The sequence below is a fragment of the Capricornis sumatraensis genome, chromosome 3, assembly GCF_032405125.1.
Source record: "Capricornis sumatraensis isolate serow.1 chromosome 3, serow.2, whole genome shotgun sequence".
In the NCBI taxonomy this organism is placed as follows: Eukaryota; Metazoa; Chordata; class Mammalia; order Artiodactyla; family Bovidae; genus Capricornis; species Capricornis sumatraensis.
Window position 1 is genome coordinate 83449993 of NC_091071.1, and position 22238 is coordinate 83472230.

At 37.8% G+C, this 22238-nt stretch overlaps 2 pseudogenes; one reads left to right on the forward strand and one right to left on the reverse strand.

Annotated features, from left to right (window-relative positions):
• Window positions 1-2064: 2064 nt before the first annotated feature.
• On the forward strand, window positions 2065-8534 carry LOC138076283 (tigger transposable element-derived protein 1-like; annotated as a pseudogene).
• Window positions 8535-20203: 11669 nt separating this feature from the next.
• Window positions 20204-20375, reverse strand: LOC138077341 (U2 spliceosomal RNA; annotated as a pseudogene).
• Between the last annotated feature and the right edge of the window lie 1863 nt (window positions 20376-22238).

Sequence of the window (22238 nt, forward strand, 5' to 3'; positions counted from 1 at the left end):
CAAGGGTAATATTTATTTTCTAGATTAGTCATGTGAAAAGTTAGGAACTTTTTAGAATCAAGTGTAAATAAGAATGTGACAGAATGTAATTATTTGGAATACCTTCTGTAGATTAATTGGTAGGTTACAAAACTTATATTTGCTTAAGCTCAGTAGACTATGGGGAGGCTTATTAATAGGCAATTTTGAATGTCTCTGTTCAAATTTATGAAAGATTAGAAGCGAAGATGATCATCAGCCTTTTTTTACATCCACAGTGATAATAAAGCAGGAAGTAGATTGAATAGGAGGATTTAAGGTTTATAAAATCCATTGGAAGATGTTTTCTAAGACGGGTACTAAAGAAGACTATAATAAGGTCTTTTATATTGGTGGCCTAAACAAAACGGATGAGGATGTCTTTCTTACCTGATTCAACTTTTGCTCTTCCTAAACACTGGTGACAAGTCTGGAACTCTCAAGATCCTATAGCCTTGTGATGTTTCTTGAACAACCATCTAAAATGTGAAAAGTTAGAGTTAGGAAAAAGATTTTCCTCCCGTGGACTTTTTTTCACATTGCTCCTCACTTTATGTTTTCTCAGTAGTTCTTGCCGCAGCACTCTCTTGTCTATTAGCTATGTTGGTATCACTTTACCCCTCACCTCTCAAAGTCCATTAAAGTTCATGATTTCTCTGTTCTGGTGATACAGCTGCTCATTACCTATATTCTAGGGTAGATATTCTGGACAATGCAATATACAGACCCTACTGATTGTGAATGCTGTGTGTGCATGTGTGTGTGTGTGTGTATGTGTGAGAGACAGATGACTTTGAGTGCAACTGATACACTTTAATAAACTGAGTAAAGAGTGACTCATTTTGAGAAAAAAAGAGATGAGGGCAAGGAAGCTTGTAGGGTAAGAAATGAATGATAAAATAAAATAGGAAAATATTTCTAATGGGACATACTTTCTATTAATTCTTTGAATTCAGGAGTATCCAATGGGCTCTGCGTAAGAATCATTCATGTGGAGAGTAGAGCTTTCACAGGAACAACGGCAATCTTGTCTGTCATTTACTGAAGGCATAATAGGTGAAAGGCATTGTCCATGTGATTCCAGAAATAAACCTGTAGAGAGACATTAGGCATATAGATAAGGAAGCAGGTATTCAGAGAAGGCCCCATGGTCACTGGAAGGGCTAATCTTGGGAGCCAGTTTTTCCCAGCTCGAGCTTACCTGCTTAGTCTCTCTGGATGTTGTTCACCTCTTTGTTGGTTCTGTGTAGTTACCACCACAGGACTACCATTTGCCCCAACCCCAGTATTTAAAATGTACAAGTATAGATATTGCATGAATAAGGATATTATAAACAGGAGAAAAAACCCTCTTTGGTGAATATGAAGGGAAACATATATAAGGTGACTCTTCTCAGGTCTACAAGCACGTTTTCAGATATAAGCACATAACTTATAATAACTACATGGTTAGCAATACATTTATTTTCAACAGGAGCTTGCAAATAAATTGTGATTTGACAGATATTGCTTATTTCTCACCACAGACGAGAATTGTCATGTTAAAGATCTGCTTACATGAATGTAGCATTTTCTGTTTGTCCTCTTTCGCCAAGTGCAGGGGCAAAAATACTACATTTATTTTAAGAAAGATGATTTTAAAGTATTCTACGTGAACAGTGTTTTAAGAACTACCACAGTTCATCTGGAAAAGCAGACAACATGTCATTTGCTTCTCTGTGGTTTTAAGTGTTAAATATAGTATGATACCATCTTACAGTAAGCATCAGCCCAAAATGGTAGAGGGAAGAAGCCCAGCATGTTGCACTGTCGCCTGCGATAAGAAGCGTGAGAGTCAAGTTAGATATGTTCTGGAAAAAAAAGTTAAGCATTTTTTGACCAAAGTACAGGAAGGAAGGGTATCTCATATTTTGTGTGTTCACAAGTTGTAAGAAACCTGATGTTGAGTGGAAATGTGGGTAAATTTCTCTTAGCATAGTTTTTCAACCTGAATCTGACCTCACTGAGGCTTTAGAAGATGTTATTTCTCAAATTTTCTGGTGCGCAATGACCACAGTGACTTACTTGGATATAATTTACTGGGAAAAGAAAAGTGAAGAACTTTTTCTTAACCCTAAAGTTGTCAAATATGTAATACTGGTGAATTTGTTAATTGAAAATTTGTTATGAAAATGCATTTTTCTAATATGGCTTTGATTGATAAATCAAATTTGAATCAAACCTATTAGGAATCACTCTTGTCATGTGACTATAGGAACACCACCATGTCAAACAGGTTGGAACTATATTTTTTGAAATGACTTTTATTTATCATTTCTACTTTTTAATGCTTTTCCATCTTAGTGCATGATATAAACAATATTAAAAATCCTAGTCTGAATTGAAGATCACACTTGGAAACAGCTTGTGTATACTAATCATAAAGTATAAATATTTGTGGATGTATACAATCTAAGCATAGTAAATAACACATAAGAACTATACTATACTTTGGATCACAAAATTATTGGTGCTTTATATCCAATTCCTTACATAACTATGGGCAATAAAATAAAATTTTGACACCTTTCTGAAATAAAGAATGCTACTTTTCAATGACAGAACTTTCTGCTGTCTCTCTCTGTCTTTACTTACTTTAAATGAAATGCAATTTGAAAAACCTAGAGTGACCCATTAACACCTACCTCTTTGAGCTTCTTAAAATATATTACCTATCTAATTGAGGCTTTGCACTTGTATTAGCTTTCTGTTGTTTGACAAATTGCTGCAAACATAGAGGTTTAAAACACATTTATTATCTCAAAGGTTTGTGGGTCAAGAGTATGGGCAATGTTTAGCTGGGTATCCTTGAAACGAAGCAGGACCCTGTGGTCCTTGACCTCCAATCCTGCAACATCCTCTGCCTGCTTTTGCCTGTGGAAAAAATCAGTCAAAGAATAAGTTTAATCAGAGAAATGAAAATGTAGAAACAAAGGAAAACAGTCAAAGGAGAGCAAATAATAATAATGTAGTCATTAAACATAGTTAAGGACCTTTATTTCCTTCTCAAGGATTATAGATAATATTCTGAACCATATCCCAGAAGCTGTCTAATAGATACTAAAACACCAGGTGAAAAAATTAACTACATGATGACCAGACTATACCAATGACATAAGCTGCCACAATTCCAAGAATTTGCCTCAAAGAAATGGGAAGAAACAGACCCTGGAACTGAAAATTAACTGTACCTGAAACAACCAAGTTGACATTGACTAGACTACTGATGATCAATTTGAAGATGACTGTCAAAGATGACTATGCTGTTTCTCTATGTAACCTCATTTATGTCTCTAAAAACTCTTGCCCCTCTGGTTGTGTGTGTGTGTGTGTGGGGTCTGCCAGTTGTCAGGGGGTACAGCCTTTGGACAGATGTCTGCCCACCACCCCTCTAGTTGCCGAAATATGAAATAAAGCAAGCTTTCCTTTCCATCAAACTGGCCTGTTTATTGGCTTTTGAACTGTGGTCATCCAGACACCACACTCTTTGTAACATCCTCAGAGTTTCATAGAGCAGCAATCATGATGTCACCCAGGACTGAGTTCTTATCTACAGGGTTGACTGGGGAAGGATTTCCTATCACAATTCCTCAGGGTTGTTGTCAGAAGCATTCCTTATAGCCATAGGTTTCATGGCAACTTGCTTATCAAAATCCAACAAGAGAGAGAAAGAGATACTACAAGCATGAGTTGCTCAATCATGTCCAACTCTTTGTGACCCCATGGACTGTAGCCTGCTAGGCTCTTCTGTCCATCAAATTCTCCAGGCAAGATAATGGAGGGGGTAGCCATTCCCTTCTCCAGAAGATTTTCCCCAACTCAGGGATTGAACCTGAGTCTCCCACATTGCAGGCAGATTCTTTACCATCTGAGCCACGAGGGAAGTGAGATAATGCAAATGTGACCAGACTGACATCCCAGTACCTTTGCCATAGAACAGAACATAATCACAAGAGTGATATCCTATCAATTGTGCCATCTATTTGTTAGCTACAAGTCACAGGACCTACCCACACTCACAAAGCTGGGCTTACACAAAGGCATGAACATCAGGAGGAGGGGATTGGGAGCTACCTTAGAAGCTATTCACAACACTATTCAAGGAGTTCCCAAATTGATAATTTAAGACACTGAGTCTTCCCTAAACTTCTTTGAGCAAAAAGAAAGTGTGAATGTCACAATTTTTAATTTTTACATAAAGAAATGTTAAGATTAATGATTTTTTAAATTAAAGAAATTGGCCAAGATTGTATAACCAGCCAAAAAGCTGAGGAGGAAACTATATCCAGCTCTGTTACAGATGTCCCAGCTTTGTTCCCCAGCTGCATGAAATGACAGAAGATTTTAAAAGAATGTTAAAGAGTGAACCAGTTACTTGCTTCTAAATTCTGCTCAGGGAATCTGAATGTATTTAAGTGAATTCACTGATCGATATACTGGACTTTATCAAGTCTATGTGGGTACATCTTTGTGAGCAGATGAAAGGAATTCCACAGAAAAACAAAATTTTCATAATCAAAACTATAAAACTCAAAACGATATGATTAACTATGAGCAAATTGTCAGGTGATCTTGCAAATAACACATTTATTAGAACTTGGGAAAATAAGACAGTTTGAAGAATAAAAAGCATGTATATCCTAGGAATAGAGGATAAGCCCCACAACTTGTTAAAGAACATCTATAAAAAACCCTACAGCTAACTAATATTATGACATGAGAAACTGGATGCTTTCTCCCTAAGATGAGGTACAAACAAAGAATATCCCCTCACCACTTCTATTTATCACTATACTGAAAATCCTAATTAGTTCACTAAGACAAGGAAAGGAAATAAAAGATACAAATTGGGAAAGAAGATGTGAAATTTCCTTTGTTTTCAGATAATATGATTGTCAATGTGAAAAATCCCCCCAAATCAACAGCAAACATTCTGAAACTAATAAGTGAGTATAGCAAGGTTATAGGACACAAATCACTGTACAAAAATATGGTGACTGGTTTCCTGTATACAAGAAATGGACAACTAAGATTTCAAACTCAACCATCAATACTGTTTACAATAGTACCAAAAAAATGAAACACTTTGGTATAAACTTGACAAAATATGTACAGATCTATACAGATCTATTTATATCTCAATGCTGATGAAATAAATCCAAGAAAATCTAAATAGATATTCTGTGTTCATGGGTTGAAAGACTCAATAGTGTTGATATTAGTTCTTCCTAACTCAACTATAGATTCACTGACATCCCAATCAACATTCTTGCAAGCTATTTTGTAATCATTGAGAAACAGATTCTAAAATTTCTATGAAAAAGCAAAAGATAAAATAGCCAAGGTAACACCAAAGAAGAAGTATACGAAGGAGGAGGAGGAAGAGAAGAAGATGAAAATTACAGGAATCACAATACACAATTTCTAGATGCCCTATAAATCTATAATGATTGAGACAACTCGGTTTTGGCAAAGGAATAAACTTGTAGATCAATGAAACAGATTAAAGTACCCAGATATAGACCTGCACAAATATAGTCACTGATCTTTGACAAAGAAGTAAATGTAGTTTCATGGAGAAAGGACAGTATTTTTAAAAATGGTTCTTGAACAATTGGACATCCATATGCAAGACTTTACACATTTCATGAAATTAACTTAAATGAATCATAGACCTAGATGCAGAGCATAAAAGTATAACATTTCTGGATGATGACATAGGAGAACATCTAGGTAGCCTTGGGTTTGATGATAACTTTTTACATACACCAAAAAGGTGATTTGTAAAAGCAAAAACAGATATATTGGATTTTATTAAAATTAAATACTTCCACTTTAGGAAAGATACTGTTAAAAGAATAAAAAGAAAAATCTTACACTGGGAGAAAATATTTGCAAAACACATATTTGAAAAAGAACTTGCATCCAAAATATAAAAAGAACTTTTAAAATTCAAAAATAAGAATGCAAACAACTCAATTAAAGCATGTTCGAAAGATGTGAGCAAGCACATCTCCAAAGATGGTATGTAGGTGGCAAATAGTGCATTAAAAGAGCTCAATATCATTTGTCACTTGGGATTTACAAATTAAATCCCAAGTAGTAACAAGATACTACTTCATGGATGTTAGGATGACTAAAATCCAGATAAATGACAATATAAATTGCTGGCAAGGATGGAGACTAACAGGAATATTCCTTCATTGCTGATGGGAATGCAAACTAGTATAGTGCTTTGGAAGACAGTTTGGCGGTATTTTTACAAAGCTAAACATAATTTTACCGTATGATCTAGCATTTGCACTTTTAGGTACAGGCATACCTTGCTTAATTGCACTATATTTTGTTACACTTCACTGATATTGTTTTTTTTTTATTTTTACACATTGAAGGTCTTTAAAAAACTTGAAGGCAACCCCACATTAAGCAAGTCTATCAGCAAACTGCATTTGCTCACTTCATGTCTCGGTGTCACATTTTGTGAATTCTTGCAATATTTAAATGTTGTTCCTTACTATTATATTTTATATTTGTTATGATGATCTGTGATCAGTGATCTTTGCTGTTATTACTGTAGCTGTTTTGAGATGCCACAAACTGTGTTCATATAAGATGGCAAACTTAACTGATAAATGTTATGTGTATTCTGATTGTTCCACCAACTGTTTCCCCATCTCTCCCCATTGCCTCAGGCCTCCTTATTCTCTCAGATACCCAATATTGAAATTAGGCTAGAGAATAACTCCACAATGGGCTTCTAAGTGTTCACATGAAAGGAAGAGTCACACACCTTCTCCTTTAAATCAAAAGCTAGAAATGATAGAGCTTAGTGAGGAAGCCGTACTGAAAGTTGAGATAGGTCAAAAGTTAGGACCTTTTCCTGAAGTTAGCCAAGTTGTGAATGCAAAGGAAAAAAAAATACTGAAGAAAATTAAAGGTGCTACTAGAACGAACACATGAATAAGAGAGTGAAACAGTGTTATTGATGATATGGGAAAAGTTTGAGTGGTCTGGATAGAAGCTCAGACTAGCCACAATATTTCATTAAGCCAAAGCCTAATCCAGAGCATTCATTAATTCTATGAAGGCCAAGAGATGTGAGGAAGCTGCAGAAGAAACCTTTGAAGGTAGTAGAAGTTGGTTTCTGAAGTTTTAGGAAAGAAGCCATCTCTGTAACATCAAAGTGCAAGAAGCAATGCTGATGCAGAAGCTGCAGCAAGTTATTCAGAAGATCTAGCTAAGATCATTAATGAAGGTGATAACACTAACCAATAGATTTTCCATATAGATGATCAGCTTTATTGGAAGAAGATTCCATCTAGGATTTTCATAGCTAGAGAGGAGAAGTCAATGCCTGACTTCAAAGCTTCAAATGACAGACTGACTCTCTTGTTAGAGGCTCATGCAGCAACTGACTTTAAGTTGAAACCATTCTGAAAATCCTAGAGCCCTTCAGAAGTACTTTGCTTGTGCTCTATCAATGGAAAAATATAGAGCTTACATGACAGAACATCTGCTTACAACATGGTTTACTAACTATTTTAAACTCACTGTTAAGACCTACTGTTCAGAAAAAAAAAAGATTTCTTTCAGAACATTACTGCTCATTGACAATGTGTGTGATAACCCAAGAGCTCTGTTGGAGATATCCAATGAGATTCATGCTGTTTTCATGCCTGCTAACACAACCTTCATTGTGCAGCTCATGGAACAAGGAATAATTTTGAATTCTAAGTCTTATTACTTAAGAAATACATTTTTTAAGGTTGTAGCTGCCATAGACAGTGATTCTTCTAATGGACCTGGGCAAAGAAACTTCAGGAAAACATTTGCTGTTCTAAATGCCATTAAGAACAACTATGATACATGGGAAGAGGCCAAAATATGAACATTAGCAAGAGTTTGGAAGAAGGTAATTCCACCCCTTGTAGGTGATTTTGAGGGGTTCAAAACTTCAGTAGAGGAGATAGCTGTAGATTTGGTGGAAATAGCAAGAAAATCTGAAGTAGAAATGGAACCTGAAGATGTGTCTGTAATGCTGCAATCTCATGATAAAATTTTAATTGACAAGGAGTTACTTCTTAGAGATAAGCAAAGAAAGTGATTTATTGAGGTGGAATCTACTCCTGGTCATGATGCTGTGAAGATTGTTGAAATGACCACAAAGAATTTAGAATATTACATAAACTTATTTGATAAAGCAGCAGTAGGGTTTGAAAGGACTGATTCCAATTATGAAAGAAGTTCAACTATCGGTAGAATGCTATCAGATAGCATTGCATATGATAGAGAAATCATTCCCCAAAGGAAGAGCCAATCAATGTGTAAACTTTATTTTTGTCCTATTTTTAGAAATTCTACAGCTGTCCTAACTTTCGACAATCCCCACCATGATCAGTCAGCAGCCATCAACATCAAGGCAAGACACCCCACCTACAAAAGCATTACAACACACTGAAGGTACAGACGATGGTTAGCATTTTTTAGCAATAAAGTATTTTTAAATTAAGGTATATACATTGGTGGGTATTTTTAATCCTTTTTTTTTACTAATTAGCTTATTTGTTTATTTTTGGTTGCACTGGGCCTTTGCTGCTTCATGCGGGCTTTCTCTAGTTGAGGCGATCTGGGGCCAGCCTTCATTCCAGCGTATGGGCTTCTCATTATGGTGACTTCTCTTATTGTAGCTCATGGGCTCTAAGTGCGTGGGCTTCAGAGATTACAGCATGTGGACTCAGTTCTGCTGCATGTAAAATCTTCCCTGACCAGGGAATCAAACCTGTGTCTCCTGCATTGGCAGGCATATTCTTCTCCACTGTACCACCAGGGAAGTCCCATTGGCCATTGTTTTAAATAATGATATTGCACAATTAATAGACAGCATATAGTTTAAATATAACTTTTATATGGACTGGGAAAACAAAAATTCATGTAACTCTATTTATTGTGCTGTTTACTTTATTAGGGCTTCCCAAATGGTGCTAGTGGTAAAGAACACGCCTACCAATGCAGGAGACAACAGAGTCGCAGGTTCAATCCCTGGGTCAGGAAGATCCCCTGGAGAAGGAAATGGCTACCCACTCCAGTATTCTTGCCCGGAGAATCCCTTGGATGCAGAAGCCTGGCAGGCTGCAGTCCATAGGGTTGCAAAGAGTCGGACACAACTGAAGTGACTTAGCATGCACACATTTACTTTATTTCAGAGTCTGGAACTGAACCTGCAGCATCTGCTAAGTATGCCTATATTGGGGGCTTCTAGGGTACTCAGACAGTAAGAATCTGCTTGCAGAGCGGCAGACCTAGGTTCAATCCCTGGGTCAGGAAGATCCCCTGGAGAAGGCAACCCGCCCCTGTTTTCTGGCCCTGGTAGAGGAGCCTGGCAGGCTACAGTCCATGAAGTTGTAAACAGTTGGATACGACTGAGCGACTAACACTTTCACTTTTTTCATGCTTATATTTACCTGATTGACTTGAAAACTTATGTCCTCACAAAAAAAAACAAAAACAAATATTTGTGGCAGTTTTGTTCTCAATCACAGAAAAAAATTGGAATGATCTGAAATGTCCTTTAATAGGTTAATGGATTAAAAAAACAGTGGAATATTATTCAACTATTGTAAAAATGAGCTGTCAAGCCAGGAAGTCTTGATGAACCTTAAATACGTGTTGATTAGTGAAAGAAGCTAGTCTGAAAGGGTTACATACTGTATAGTTCCACTTATATGACATTCTGGAAGAGACAATACTGTAGTGATTGTGAAAAAATCAGTGGTTTGCAGGGGTTTGGGGGGGTGGTGTGGGGTGTTTGGGTATGTGGAGAAGGTTGAATAGATGGAGCACCCGTGAGTTTTATAGCATTCTCTTAGTCTACCTGGGCTATCGAAATAAAATACCACAGACTAGGTGGTGAAACAACAGATATCTATTTTTTATCTATTATTTCCCAGATATCTATTTTTTTCTCATAGTTCTAGAGGCTGACTGCCTAGCAGAGCCTTGGGGTAGGAAAAGCTGTCTGATGACCAAGCCACTTGCAAGCCAAGAAAAGAGCTCTAACCAAAAACTGAACCCTCCCAAAATTGATCTTGGACTAGATCTGGAACCAGCATCCAGAACAAAGAGAAAAATTTCTGTTGCATATGCTCCCCAGTCTGTGGAATTTTGTTGTGGGAGCTGAGCAGACTAAGAACAGCAAACAACTTGGTATGACATTATAATTATGAATATATGACACTATGCATTTGTCAATACCCATAGAATTTTCAGCACAAAGAATGACTCAATGTATGCAAATTATTAAAACCCACTTAGAAGTTGGGGGATCCCAGAATTGAATACAGAATGTGACAAGTCAATCTAACTGTATTAATAATGTAGGAAACAACTTAAGAAAGTGGAAGAAAAAGAAGCTGACCCAAGTAACTTTGGAAATGACTTAAGTCTATAATATTAAAGGCTAGAAAAAAATGACACATAAACATTATACTCTAACTGAAACAGTTGTTTCCCATGGGAGTGATATAGTTAAACATTCTGACACTGGTATACATGTATATTGTAATTAAACTATTAATAAATAAATGGCTGATTATGGGAACCAGGCTTTTCACTGTTAGAGTGAAAATTTACAGATAAGCAACAGAAGAGCCTAGAATGATTCTTATGGAAAAGGTAACTAGAGTTGGAGACATCAGAATTTACCTACTATAATATCAATATAGATAAAGATGATTATACAGAGAAATACTTATAGATATGTTATATACATGGGTTACTGTACACACATATAGTAACTTGCTCTGTCAGCTGAGAGGGCCCAGAAACAAAGATATCCAGGTAGCAATGAGCACACCTAAGATCTTGGTTTCTAATACTATCCTCCAATAAAACAAAACAGCATTCCCTGGAAAAATAACTGATTCTAGGATTGGCGCAAGAAATGTACAAAAAGATTCTCAAGTGTTTTATAGTGCTAGAAAATAAGGAAGTATTAAAGAAAGAATAAAATCTCAGAGTGATGGGAATGTATCGGAGTCACAGAAACCAATTGAATAAGCTTCCAGTGGCCAAATATGGAACACTTTGAGCAACAGGATAAAAGAATAGTAGATTGTAGCCCCAAACAAAATAAATATCCTTGCATGAGTCCATCCATACTGATATAAATAGATGACTGAATAAATAATAAATGGCGTAAAGAGACAGATCTCCTGTGTGAGAGGATTCCCATATAATTAATGTACTATACTTTCAAGGAAGTGGAGCAGAAGTCTTATTTCTTAAGCATGGTGACTTTCTTCCAAAGAGTAGAATGTAGAAAGGGGAGGAAAAAAAGTAACTCTACATAGAGATACTCGACAAACAGTATTTCAATCAGATGCTCAAGATCAGCATCAGTAATGACGGGACATTTTGATAATATGCACACTTGATATGACATAGTGCAAATGGCACTTCATCTCTGTGTTCTTCCTCCCCTAAATCTTTACCCTGAGTCTAATAACAAGAAAAACATAACAAAACAAAACAAAACCATAGTTAAAAGACATTCTACAAAATGCCAACTGGTACTTCTCAAAACTGTTAAGGTTATCAAAACAAGTAAAGTCTGAGAAACTGTCATAGCCAAGAGTAGCCTATGTAGATATGATGAATAAATATAATGTGATATCCAAATAGCATCCTGGAACAGAAAAGGCCATTAGGTAAAGAAATTCTGAATAAAGTATGGACATTAGTTAATGTCCATTAAATCCATTTATGTAGTTAATATAATAATATGTTAATATTGGTTTCTTAAATATAAGAAATGTACCATACTAATGTACGATGTCAGTATGAGGGGAAACTGGGTGCAAGGTATAGAGGAACTCTGTATACAATCTTCACAATTCTTCTGTAGATATAAAATTGTTCTAAAAATAAAGTTTATTAAATATAAGGATTTTGAAATTGATTACAGAGAATAAAAAGAATAAAAATCATCTTGGAATAAAATAGCAATATTAATTGGGAAGATATAAATAAATATAAGCACATTTCATTTCTAAAAATATGCCACTGAAATTAAATCTTCACCATGGATGGAACAGCATATCACACATAGAAACAGAGAGAATTTATGAACTGAATGATGGAGGAAATTGCATTAATATATATAGAGAGATTAAGAGATTGAAAGTATCAAAGACAGGTTAAAGCCAAGCCACAGAGAATGAAAAACTCCAATATACATCTAATGGATATTTGGAAAGATGAAATAGAGAAAATGAGAGGGGGGCAATATTTGAAGATCTGACTGAGAATATAGCAGAATTGGTAAACACCCAAGAACAACTCGAGGGGAGTAAATAAAAATAAACCCACTGTCACACATTAGAGTAGAGCCATGGAACACTTAAGCCAATGAGAAAAAAATTTAAAAAGCAACCAAAGAGAAAAGACAAATCACAAGAAACAATAATGATGCTGACACAATCAAATTTCTCCATCTGTAACAGGGAGGAGACCTACCTACAAATTCTGATGGTAAAGAATGCCACTTCATGATATCTTTTGTGAGATTTTCCACTAGCCTTTCCTAGGTGCACAACTTAACTTACAAGGATGGCATGTGCACTTTTCCTTTTTTCTTATATATCTGCAGATACTAGATTAAGAAAATATTTATTAAAGAGACAACACTTTGGGTAGAGTTCTGTTAGAAGACACATATTTATATCATAGAATGATACTTTTTTTTTTTTAACCACACCACGCGGCACGCGGGATCTTTGTTCTCCAACCAGGGAAGTGTGGAGCCCTCTGCAGTGAAAGTGTGGAGTTACAGCCAGTGGACCACCAGGGAATTCCTCATGATAAATTCCAAGGTAAAGATAAAGCCTCTTGATGAAAGTGAAAGTGGAGAGTGAAAAAGTTGGCTTAAAGCTCAACATTCAGAAAACGAAGATCATGGCATCTGGTCCCATCACTTCATGGGAAATAGATGGGGAAACAGTGGAAACGGTGTCAGACTTTATCTTTTGGGGCTCCAAAATCACTGCAGATGGTGATTGCAGCCATGAAATTAAAAGACGCTTACTCCTTGGAAGAAAACTTATGACCAACCTAGATAGCATATTCAAAAGCAGAGACATTACTTTGCCGACTAAGGTCCGTCTAGTCAAGGCTATGGTTTTTCCAGTGGTCATGTATGGATGTGAGAGTTGGACTGTGAAGAAGGCTGAGCGCCGAAGAATTGATGCTTTTGAAATGTGGTGTTGGAGAAGACTCTTGAGAGTCCCTTGGACTGCAAGGAGATCCAACGAGTCCATTCTGAAGGAGATCAGCCCTGGGATTTCTTTGGAAGGAATGATGCTTAAAGCTGAAACTCCAGTACTTTGGCCACCTGATGCGAAGAGTTGACTTATTGGAAAAGACTCTGATGCTGGGAGGGATTGGGGGCAAGAGGAGAAGGGGACGACAGAGGATGAGATGGCTGGATGGCATCACGGACTCGATGGACATGAGTCTGAGTGAACTCCGGGAGTTGGTGATGGACAGGGAGGCCTGGAGTGCTGCGATTCATGGGTTGCAAAGAGTTGGACACGACTGAGTGACTGAACTGAAAAATATGTAATGTACTTTAAGAACTTATACTAGGGCTACTAAACTCAGACTGGAGTTAGAAATGTGATTATTTTTCACAAATCCTTCAGAAGAGGACAACAAAGAGCTTCACTTTTATGATGTTAAGTCAGATGGGTTTCCCAGGTGGCAGTAGTGGTAAAGAGCCCGCCTGCCACCCCAGGAGATGCGGGAGATGCGGATTCGATCCCTGTGTCAGGAAGATTCCCCTGGAGGAGGGCAGAGCAACCTACTCTACTATCCTTGCCTGGAGAATCCCATGGACAGAGGGCCCTGGAGGGCTACAGTCCATAGGTTTGCCAAAAGTTGGACATAACTGAAGCCATTTAGCGTGCATGAAAGTCAGACATACGAGAAAGGAAACTACAAAGTTTTTCATGTAAGCAAATCACTTGAATTTGAAGTGAGCTTTCCTTTTCACAACAGTGTCAGTTTGGTAATGTTGACATGAGAGCATTCTGCCCAGATCAGAAATTCATTACTGATGAAAGTGTCTGTTCTCAGACTGAAGAGCAGAGAAGGTAGAATGCTACCCACCTTCCTTCTCAATGGCCAACACAAAGTGTCTTCCATTTTTGCCGCACTTGTTTCCTACTTGAATCTCTAAGTATCAGTGAACCAGTTAAACCAGAGAGGAAATGAGCAGAGGAATAGTTTTTGCACTGTTTGGAGAGTAAAATTCTGTAATTCCCTTGTCCCCAAATGCCCAGAATTAAGTAACTAGGTTGCTACATCTTCAAATCTAATTGACCAAACAATGCAGGTTACTATTATAACTATGCTTCAATATTGTAATCCTACCATTCTTGACCATCCGTAAATAAGTGGATTTTAAATTATTTTTTAAAAATAAAAAATAACAAAATCATAGAAGATGAGCTTGGGCTTGAGTCTGATCCTAGCTAGCTGCACTTGAAGGCACAGTTGCCATTTCCTCACCACAACGTGTGACACTTTTATTTTAGTTTTAAAACTGTAGACATAGCCGCTGATTAAAAACAGGATGTGGGTGAATAGTCATGCATAGGACTTGCTGGACTAGACATGAGCTAAGATAGTGGTTCTGAAACAGCATCATCAGACCAGTGCTGGCTTGCTGCGCAAGAATCAGCTGAGAAACTTGTTAGGATGCAGATTCCCAGGCACCAGATCCCAGGTAATCTGTCAGATAAGTCTGCGCGGGGTGCAGGAATCTTCCTTTTAAACAGGCTCCCCAAGAGATTTTCAGACAGATAGTCAAGAAACACTGTTCTAGAAACTTGCTATTTGTTTGCCAACTCTGGATGTGTAAAAAAGGTTGGATCTTGAGTTATAAGAAGAGAAGTATACTAAAAATTATGAGAAATACAAAGATTATTAAAAATGTCCTTAGAAAAAAGCTGAATTTCTCCTATGAATTTCCTGTTTAATTTCCCATCATGGCTGAGTGAAATCTTTACACTTTCCAGCCTCTATTTCTCCTCATTTTTGGTGTGTAACCCTAATCCCTAATTCACTGCAGTGGAAGTCACCTGAAAGGAGTTTCTTTAATTCCCTTCTTCCAACAACTTCTGTCTCTCTTTCACTTTGCCCCTGATTCAGAGATAAGGTACTGACAGGAGTGAAACCATGTTTTTCCCATCTTTCCCATCTTTTAACTTAATCAGTGATGTCTTCCATCAGGCCCGTACATGTTTGTATTTTTAAAAATTTTTTTCTTATTCTGGTTTTGACCAGTTAGACCTGCTTTTCCAGCATGAAATTAAATAAAATCATATCTCTTCAATATTTAATTTTATGAATCCACAATTTGCTCAGCTTTGAAGGAGGAGACTTTGATTCATGGGTCCTGTTTCACCTTCATTTCTAAATTCCCAGAGAATAATGGGACCTTTCTTACTTGATAGTGCTTCCAAACTTCCTGAAAAAAGAAGTGGAGAATTTGAAATGCCAATAGTGGGCCCAGGTTCTGTTACTGTTGCTTTTGCTACGGTCACAAAACATCATTACTGAAATCCTGCCCTGTAGAGTTCAAGGGACTGACAACATCCCTTGTCCTGAGACTTCAGGATCTTGTTATTTTTTGGAAAGAGGCCAGTCTAGGTAGTTAATGCAGCCAAAAGAATGTGAGTTTCCAAGATTTCAGCTCTCTTAATTTTTATTCATAAGTTGTGTCTGTTTTTAAACTAGATATACATGTTTTTAATTAAAAATATAATTTATATGTATTCCATCTTTTGTCTTCAAGACCCCTTTCTTAATTGGATGGCTGAACTGGAAGGAGCTGTGGCCTAATTTTGCACACTGGAGCAACCCCTCTCTGCGTACCCAGCAAGGTTCTGCTATTAAGCAAAACTTACCATCTGAGACTGCTCCTTTCCCTGTGGTGAAATCTCTTTGTGATCTTTTCCTGTTAGTGGACTTCATTAAGGACAATTTCAATTCATGAAAGGTCTTAAAGAGCTGGCTTTAGAGTCTACAGAGAGGGAGCCAGTGTTTCTTTTCTGACTTCTTGATTCTCCTCCAATGATATCCAACTTCACATACCGAAGATGCTCGTTGTCTGCTGATGAAAGGTCCTGTTTTTTTATACCTGGTAGGGTGGGTTGTGACTTGTGTTACAACTAGTTCATTAAAGAGCCAAGCTAGTGATTCTTCCCTTATTAACAAAATCATATTCCAAGATGACTTGCTGTCTCCACTTCCAAACTTAGAGAAATTTGTCATAACATATTTCCCTTAAATATATGTGTATATATACAGACACATGTACATATCTGTGTGTATATATGTATATCTACATACATACATATGTATACATCTGCATATATACATCTTCTCTTGACTGATTTCTTCTTGCATCTGTTGCTGTATCTTTTCCCTTCTGTTAACAGCTAATCTTAGAAAAGTGTCATTGACAACCTTCTAAAGAACAAGGCTATGGTTCTTTCAATTAAACTTTATCTTCCTCAACCACTTTGTAACATTTGATACCTGCAGTCAGACTCTTTCCTTTATGAAACACTACTGCCTTCTTGACTGTTCCTTTTCTGATTTCTCTTTCAGCCACCTAAGCGAGATATTCCTTAGGTTCTCTACTCTCTATATTCTTTTCTTGGGGTTCTCATCTTCTGTTATAATTTCGCATACCACTGATGTGTACCTCAGCAATTTTCCCAGACATAATTTCTTGCTTTTAATCTAACTGTCTGACCCTATCTTTCCCTGTTTATCCTACATATCTTGTATTTCAGTTATACTGAATGAACAGTGATTTTCTATGATTACAGAGATTAGGGAGAATATACAAATGAGTGATATGGGCTGAATCACAAATCATTTGGAAGAGACACTCTCTCTCAGTGTCAGGACAGCAGGGAAAGGTAGGTGAGACCCAGGAGATCATGGCCAGGAAGCCAGCTGCTGCTCAGCCCTGCTGAATTGGTTTTCAGACTTCCCTCCCTCCTTCCCTCTTTCTTTCTTTTCTTCCTTCCTTCTTCCCTTCCTCTCTTTCTTTCTTTCTACATGATCTCCTGGTTTCTAAATCTTCAAAATTAAATTTAAAATTTTAGAAGACACATTGCAAACTAACCAGAATATATTTGCCAGCTGTTTGTAGCCTGATGAAAAGCAGTTTGCAACTTCTGGCCTCAACCTAGATTAATGACAAAACTCCCTGCACAATCCAGGCTCTAACTCAAGTCTCTGCCTATTCCACTCACCTTACAAAGTTGCTAGATCTATCTTCCAAAGGTTGAAGTGAACTGTAAGTCATTTTCCAGTAAAACATTCTGTTGTTGGTCAAACAAATCATAAACCCTTAGCAGAACTCTAAATGTTCTTAACATGGTCACAATTTTCCTGTCCAGCCTTAGTTTCCCTGCTTCTCTGCCTGTGTCTCTGCCTTAGTGACTTTCTCAACAGACATCTGCTTAACTGCCCCACCAGAGTGACTCAAGCTCTCCGTTTCTACCTTCATCCACCTTTGGTATGCTCACGCACCTCTGCTCCTGCTAGTGGGGATATGCCATTCAAGGTTTCTTTGTTTCTACTCTCAGCTGGGCTTGTAATTTTAAAAACTGTTGTTGAAAATTGGCTGGACAATATAAAATGTTAGAAGAAAATAGCAAAAATCCAAAATTCTGCAACTAGATTTCTTCACAAGGGTCTTTTAATATTCCTTTCATTTTAAAGAAGCTAAGACTGAAAATTCTGGATAATGCTTTTACAAGAAGGATAACGTTGGAGTGCCAGTTAGTGGATCTATGCTGAAAGAAGAGTACATGGCCTTAGGCCAAAATGGCGATGCGTGAATCTATACCTGTATGCATGCATGCAAAGTCATTTCAGTCATGTCTGACTCTTCGTAACCCTAGGGACTGTAGCCCACCGGGTTCCTCTGTCCATGGGATTCTCCAGGCAAGAATACTAGAGTGGGTAGCCTTTCCTTTTCCCAGGAGATCTTTTGGACCTTGGGATTGAAACTGGATATCTTATTTCTTCCGGATTGGCAGATGGGTTCTTTACCACTAGTGCGTTCTGGGAAGCCCCTGTACTTGTATGCTGCTGCTAAGTCGCTTCAGTCGTGTCCGACTCAGTGCGACCCCATAGATGGCAGCTCACCAGGCTCCCCCCATCCCTGGGATTCTCCAGACAAGAACACTGGAGTGGGTTGCCATTTCCTTCTCCAATGCATGAAAGTGAAAAGTGAAAATGAAGTCGCTCAGTTGTGTCCAACTCCTAGCGACCCCATGGACTACAGCCCACCAGGCTCCTCCGTCCATGGGATTTTCCAGGCAAGAGTACTGGAGTGGGGTGCCATTGCCTTCTCCATGTACATGTATACTCCAGGTTAAAATTAATGTATGCCATTTCATGATTATCTGCTTTAATAGACTTTTTAGATTGATCAACTACATGTCAAAAGTACCTCAGATTGTATTTGGTAGTGTGCAACTTCCCTCCCTCCCTCCCTCTGAACGGAGAGTTAAAAAGCTGGTTTAAAACTCAACATTCAAAAAACAAAGATTGTGGCATCTGGTCTCATCACTTCATGGCAAACAGATAGGGACACAATGGAAACAGTGACAGAATTTATTTTCTTGAGCTCCAAGATCACTGCAGATTGTGACTATAGTTATGAAATTAAAAGACACTTGCTCCTGGGAAGAAAAACTATGACCAAGCTACGCAGCATATTAAAAAGAAGAGACATTACTTTGCTGACAAAGGTCCTTCTAGTCTAAGCTATGGTTTTTTTCAGTAGTCATGTATGGATGTGAGAGCTGGACCATAAAGGAAGCTGAGTGCCAAAGAATTGATGCTTTTGAACTGTGGTGTTGGAGAAGACTCTTGAGAGTCCCTTGGACTAAAAAGGAGATCAAACCATGCAATCCTAAAGGAAAATAGTCCTGAGTATTCATTGGAAGGACTGATGCTGAAGCTGAAGCTGAAATACTTTGGCAATCTGATGCAAAGTACTAACTCATTGGAAAAGACCAGAATGCTGGGAAAGATTGAAGACAGGAGGAGAAGGGGATGACAGAGGATGAGAAGGTTGGATGGTATCACTGACTCGATGGACATGAGTCTGAGCAAGCTCCAGGAGTTGGTGACGGACAGGGAAGGCTGATATGCTGCAGTCCATGTGGTCCCAAAGAGTCGGACACAACTGAGTGACCGAACTGAACTGAATTGAACCTCCCTTCACCCAAATTTCCTTGACATTATTGTCTTATTTACTCTGCTCCCTCAGCCTATAGGTCCACCTCTTCATGTCTGATTTTCTGAAATTCATTATTAATAAATTGGCTCAAATGTCACACTCATCACTCTATGTGTGTGCAAATATACATATGCATGCACACCCATACCACACCCATAATTTTCCATTTGAATTTTCTTCTTGATATGAACTCTCTATGCTTTACCTATCTTTGGTCTTTTTGCTTCTCTTTCCTGATATTAATAGTACTGATTCTCTTCTTTGTTATACTGAATAGTAACTTGTATTTTTATCTCACGCCTTAGTATTTGAAGGCAGATTTATTTATGTATTCATTTCTGTTTCCCACTGTACCAGCCATTGTATATACACATGGGAAGCATCTAGACCGGTTTGGTTTCTTACACCCCCAAACTCCTCTCGCTCCTTTTACTTAAGATCAAATGATGTTGGCTGTCAGCTTCATCTGGACCTCTAATGGGTGCTCAAATCTGTTGAACGATTGTATTTAAACACCCAAGAGACTAAAATCTGTCACAGAATTGTCAGGCCAGTAATAATGAATTTCTTCCCTTTCTCTGTCGTCAGAGTTGACAAACTTGGGGAGAAAGATACGCTGAGTTTAGAAGTGGTATATTGTCAGGCCAATACTGAGTTGATATTTTTAGCAAAATCTTTGGATTTAATGCATGTTCATGTTTGCAGTATGTATGTTGATTTTATAATTTGAGATTGTATATAAATCCACATGCTTTACTTCTGTGCAACTGGAGGTTTTTGATTGCCGCTGTTTTAAGGGGAAGAATTTCACATTCAAAGTGGTCCAAAAGATATTTATTGATGTTTTTGCCTTAAAAACAAACAACAACAACAACAAAATATTGTGCATGTATGGCTAGCCATGGAACAGATTAAAAACTTGGCAGTCATTTTAAACTGATAACAACAGATACTATACTTTATCTTAGCCAAAAGGCCGAGAAGTGATGACAATCATTTTAGAAAGGCAATAGAAATATGTGTGCCCACTGGGCTTATTTTGGAGACAAAAAAGAATTTGAAAATGTCAAGTTTGCAAGTGCAGAATCCCTTTGTAAGGTGCCAGAACATGGAACATGCTTAATAAGAATCAAGCATGGATTATTGACGTTCCTCAAATTGTTAGGGGAAGCATACTGACTGAAACCGCCCACCCTGGCCAGGCACCATAGTAACTATTTGCATGAGCTGTTTTATGACAGGAGAGAAAACAACTGAAAAGGTGGAACATGGATAAAACAACATGAAAAGGTGGATAAGCCACCACCACCTGGGAGAGTTCAGGAAAGGTCAGAATATGACACCATGTGTCCAACCGCCTCCCAGAACCCTTCTCACTGGCATCCATCTTGGCTGAACAAGGCGTGCACCACCAGGAAGGACTCTGAGTTAGAATGACTGGCTGAAGACAACCTGGAAACTAATCCTATCACCATAAAACCTGAGACTGCAAGCCATGTGGCCAAGCACTTCTCCTGGGTTCCCTTACCCTATTCTATTGCTCTCTGCCCAGGCAGCCCTTCCCAATAAAATCTCTTGCTTTTTCAACACATGTGTCTCCTCGGATGATTCATTTCTGAGTGTTAGACAAGAGCCCACTATCAGGCCCTGGAAGGGGCCCCCCACTCCTGCAACAAAATGAGAATGTTCATGAGCATAGTTGCCTGGCAGTGAGAAAAAATTTTGTATTTTTAATAAATCATGTTAAAAATATTCACAGTTAACTCCTACATACTTGCTCAGAGGAGTTTTTGTCAACACTTTAGAGAGCTTTCTTACAGGCCTTTGTCTGGGCATTGATATATTAAATTGTGGCTTAAAAGAATATATGTATATATATGTGTGTGTGTGTGTATGTGTATATATATATAATTGTAGTTTTTAATATCCCCCAAACCAAAAACATTTAATATATTTATATAAATGAGTTATACCATATATAATGCTCAATTACTTGATGTTTTAAATTTCATCAGTCTACTTATTTTTGTAAAATTAAGAATCATTTTTAATATCTAAGCCTTTTAAAATTTATTTCACCTTGAAATTGCTTATTAAGTTCAAAAAATCTTTTCCTTCTCATTAGCATTTTAGCTATTTTAATGAATCCCTTTCTTAAGCTAATGGTTTCTTGATTTTCTTCTTTCGTGTGTGTGTTGGTTACAGATATCCAATCATCACCCCACTCCTGCCCTATCCTCCTTATACTATTTGAAGTTTGCTTCTATTGTTCAGTCCCTGAGTGGTGTCCTGTCTCTCTGAGATCCCATGGATGTAGCATGCCAGTCTTCCCTGTCCTTCACTATCTCCCAGAGTTTGCTCAAATTCACGTCCATTGAGTTGGTGATGCTATCTAACCATTTTATTTTCTGCCGCCCCCTTCTTTTGCCTTCAGTCTTACCCAGCATCAGGGTCTTTTCCGATGAGCTGGCTTTTCACATCAGGTGGACAAAGTACTGGAGATTCACCTTCAGCATAAGTGCTTCCAATGAATATTCAGGATTGATTTCCTTGAGAACTGACTGGTTTGATTTCCTTGTTTTTTAAGGGACTCTCAAGAGTCTTCTCCAGCACCACAATTTGAAAGCATCAGTTCTATGGTGCTCTTTATGGTCCAACTGTCAACATCAGTAGCATCTTCCCAAGTAGCACAGTGGTAACAAATCTGCCTGCCATCACAGGAAGTGCAAAGAGATACAGGTTCAGTTCCTGGGTCAGGGAGATGCTTTGGAGTAGGAAATGGCAAACCACTCCAGTATTCTTACCTGGAAAATTCTATGGATAGAGGAGCCTGGTGGGCTAGAGTCCATGG